This window comes from Castor canadensis, chromosome 11, assembly GCF_047511655.1.
Source record: "Castor canadensis chromosome 11, mCasCan1.hap1v2, whole genome shotgun sequence".
In the NCBI taxonomy this organism is placed as follows: Eukaryota; Metazoa; Chordata; class Mammalia; order Rodentia; family Castoridae; genus Castor; species Castor canadensis.
In genome coordinates, this window is record NC_133396.1 from 41,358,467 (window position 1) to 41,362,530 (window position 4,064).

The 4,064-nt window shown below is 42.3% G+C and overlaps 1 non-coding gene across 1 annotated transcript; it reads right to left on the minus strand.

Annotated features, from left to right (window-relative positions):
* Positions 1 to 2,171: 2,171 nt before the first annotated feature.
* LOC141414380 (small nucleolar RNA SNORA73 family) lies at positions 2,172 to 2,372 on the minus strand. Its single transcript, XR_012439422.1, has one exon. It is a non-coding gene; the product is annotated as a small nucleolar RNA SNORA73 family (small nucleolar RNA).
* Positions 2,373 to 4,064: the final 1,692 nt, after the last annotated feature.

The window sequence follows — 4,064 nt, forward strand, 5'->3', positions numbered from 1 at the left end:
CTCCCGTCAGACACTGCGGTGGAGGCGGGGCCAGACAGGGAGGATCACATGACGCAGACCTCCGCCCTGAGTGGGTGGAGATGCGCAGCCGCAGAGAAGCGCCTGCCATCCTGTGCGTTTTAGTGGCGGCGGCTGTTCCTGTCAGTTTGGTGTTGATGCCTGTGGGTTTTGTATGTGAAGAGCACCGCCTCTTGCGGGGGGCACCAAAACCTGAAAAGATTACTAGTGTAATTAAATACGTGTTGTAAATAAATGATAATTGAGACAGCGAGCAGTTGAAGTTTGTGTCAGCTGCGGGATGAACCCATTCTACAACTTGGTTAAGTACCTATAAGCCGAAGAGGCCATGGCCTCCGCCTTGTAAACTCACCGAGCGGTGGCACGCGAGTAAACCAGTAAACCGCAGTGTGGCCACCCTGGGGACGACATTCGTAACAGGTTTTGGCGATCATAAGAGACGTCCAGAAATGGTTCTTGGAGGGTTGATGGAAGCTAGCAAGGTGGAGAGGGAGAATGGGGGGATCTTGGGGGTTGCGATGCCTGTAGTCCCAGCATTTAGGAGGCTGAGGTGGAAGGTCGCCTGAGGCCAGCCTGGTCAACATAGCGAGATCTTGTACCCCCAAAGGTGCTGGGCACCTTGAAAAAAGAAAGAAAAACTAGTAAGGTAGCAGCTCGCAGTGAAGGTGCTGCTAGCAAGAGGTAACTTCCTAGGGAGGCTGGCGAAGATGAGTTCTGGATCCTCAGAAACTTTCTGCAGAGTAGGGTTTCATGCTCAAAATTGGTGAATTCTATCTTTATTTAAGAAAAACAGGCTGCTCATTTGTGCTCCTTTAACCATCTCAAAGACCTGAATTCAGGAGGTTGTTGAAAATGCCAAAGTCTCTAGGAAGCCATAGATTAATTAGAGGCTGGGGGCATGGCTCAAGCATGTAAGGCCTGAGTTCAAACCCAAGGCTACTAAAATAAATGAATAAAATTTAGTTTCAAATAGAAAATTTTTTCAAAGGGTAATTAGAGAATAAAGCAAGTAAAAGTGGTTTTGAGGCCACTGCTTTCCCCACCTGCTGCATGACTTTGGATAAAACACTTAACTTTATCGGGCTGCGCTCAGCAGAGTTTGGCATATAGCAATAACTTGTTATGTGAGTTATGTGTTATAGTAAAGGTAAAAAATAATATCCACGGAGCACTTACTATGTGCCAGCCAAGCTTTATATTAACTTGTCTCAACAAACCTGTGATGTAGGTGCTTTATTTACCTGTTATTATGGATAAGATAAAAGGGACTTAAGAGTTGGGATAATTTCCCCAAGGTTACATAGTAAGTGAGGATCTGAATTAGACTTAAGTTATAGAAAGAGAACACCTTCTTCACTGATCTATGGACCTTGGGGCGTGAACAGTGAATTAGTAGGGACTTAGAGAAAGGCAAATCATTGATGTTACAGTAACTCTGGTTAGAGAAAAAAATTAAACTGAGTTGGAGCATTAGTGGCTCATGTCTGGAGGCAAAGATCAGGAGGATTTCATTCAAAGGCAGCCCAGGGAAATAGTTCACAAGACCCTATCTTGAAAAATACCCAACTCAAAAAAGGGGCTAGTGGAGTGGCTCAAGTGATAGAGGACCTTCGAAGCAAGTGTGAAGCCCTGAGTTCAAACCCCAGTTACCACAAAAATAAATGCACAAACTGAAATATGGTAATGGTAGCAGGAAGTCATTCATTCTTCAAAAAGTGAATAAACGAGCATGACAATTTTAGTCCTTTAGAAGCTATCCCCAGAGTGTTCTACCATAAACAAAACAAACAAACAAAAAAACCCCAAGGTTTTCCATCCAAGATAAGGAGCTACACATTTATTCAAAAAGTGTGATGCAGCAAGAAGGCCCTCACCAGACAGTAACCATAGGCACCTTGAGTTTGGACTTCTTAGTCAACAGAACTGTAAAAAATTTCTGTTCTTTATAAATTACCCTGCTATGGTATTTGTTATAGCAACATGAATGGACTAAGTCACTTACACGCTGAAAGCTACAAAATGGTCTTAGAAATTTAAAAAGATCTGAATAAAGCATCCCATGTTCATAGATTGGAAAAAACATATGCTTTTTTTTTTTTTTGCAGCACTGGGGCTTGAACTCAGGACCTCACTTCACATTTTTTTTTCTTTTACATTGCTTCCTACATGGTTTGTCTCCTCAGTCATTGTCCATAGGACTTTGTGAACTCCTAGGAACGTAGAGACCCAGACTCAAGACCCAGATTCTCCAACACTGTGGAAAGGGATTGTATATCAGGGGGGCAGAGCCTTATGCTCTGGGTGCCATTTGGATACAGCCCATGGAATGTGACCTCCCAGGCAATCCACTCAGGACCCCTCCCCGCCTTACTTGGGAGCTTTGTCCTTTCTGTTAATAAACTTGTTGTCTATTCCCTCGAAAGAAAGAAAGAAAGAAAGAAAGAAAGAAAGAAAGAAAGAAAGAAAGAAAGAAAGAAAGAAAGAAAGAAAGAAAGAAAGAAAGAAAGAAAGAAAGAAAGAAAGAAAGAAAGAAAGAAAGAAAGAAAGAAAGAAAGAAAGAAAGAAAGAAAGAAAGAAAGAAAGAAAGAAAGAAAGAAAGAAAGAAAGAAAGAAAGAAAGAAAGAAAGAAAGAAAGAAAGAAAGAAAGAAAGAAAGAAAGGAAAGAAAGGAAAGAAAGGAGGGAGGGAGGGAGGGAGGGAGGGAGGGAGGGAGGGAGGGAGGGAGGGAGGGAGGGAGGGAGGGAGGGAGAGAGAGAGAGAGAGAGAGAGAGAAAGAAAGTGACTTCTTGGGATATCCACATTGGAAATAACATTTATTCATTTATTTTTGGGTGGAACTGGGGTTGAACTCAGGACCTCAATGCTTGCTAGGCAGGCACTCTACCACTTGAGCCACACTTGCATTGGGTTTTTTGAAATAGGGTCTGGAGAACTATTTGCCTGGAGCTGGCTTCAAACTGTGATCCTCCTGATATCTGCTTCCTGGGTAGCTAGGATTTATAGGCATGAGCCACCAATGCCTGGCTGGAAAACAATATTGTTCAGATTCAATTGCAAGGGCTGGAGAAGTGGCTCAAGTAGTAGAGCTTCTGCCTATCTAAACCTAGCAAGGCGTGAGGCCCTGAATTCAAGCCCCATTACCACCAAAAAAAAAAAGAATTTTCAAGCTGGGCTTGGTGGCACATACTTGGAATCCCAGCTACTCAAGAGGTAGAGGCAGGAGGTTTCAGGCCATCCTGGGCAAAGTTAGACCCTATCTCAAAAACAAAATAAATTGGAAGGCCTAATATTGTTAAAATGTTAGTTCTCCCTCAATTGATATGTAGATTTATTGAAATTCCAATCAAAAATCCCAGCAGGCAAAAAATAAGTAAATAAAATTAAATGTATGCTAATTTAAAAGTAAAATAAAATTTTAAAGATAAAAACAAAAGGGCTGGGGGCATAGCTCAAGAACTTGCCTCGCTTGCACAAGGTCTTGGGTTCAATCCCCAGAACTACAAGAAAAAAAAAAAATACAAAAAGAGGGCTATTGGAGTGACTCAAGTGGTAAGAGCTCCTGCCTAGCAAGCATGAAGCCCTGAGTTCAAACCCTAGTGCCATCAAAAAGAAAATGGAATAGAATTTAGAATCTAGAACTATGCCCATCTATTGTCAACTGATTTATTTTTTTTTAATTTTCTTTATTAATACTGGGGTTTGAACTCAGGGGCCTTGCACTTTCTAGGCAGGTGCTTGACCACTTAAGCCACACTGTCAACCCCTTTTGCTTTAGTTATTTTGAGGATAGGGGCTGACATTTATGCCCCAGACAATCTGGACTGTGATACTCCTATTTACCCTTCCCATCTAGCTGGGATGTTGGGCACATGCCACCAAAACCCACCATGGTTTGTGATGGTGTCTCTTGAACTTTTTGCCTTAACTGACCTTGAACTCTGATTCTCCTGATCTTTGCCTTCTCAAGTAACTAGGATTATAGGCATGAGCCACCAAGTGTGACTTAAGTTGTCAACTGGTTTCTGACAGTGATGCCAAGATTATGCA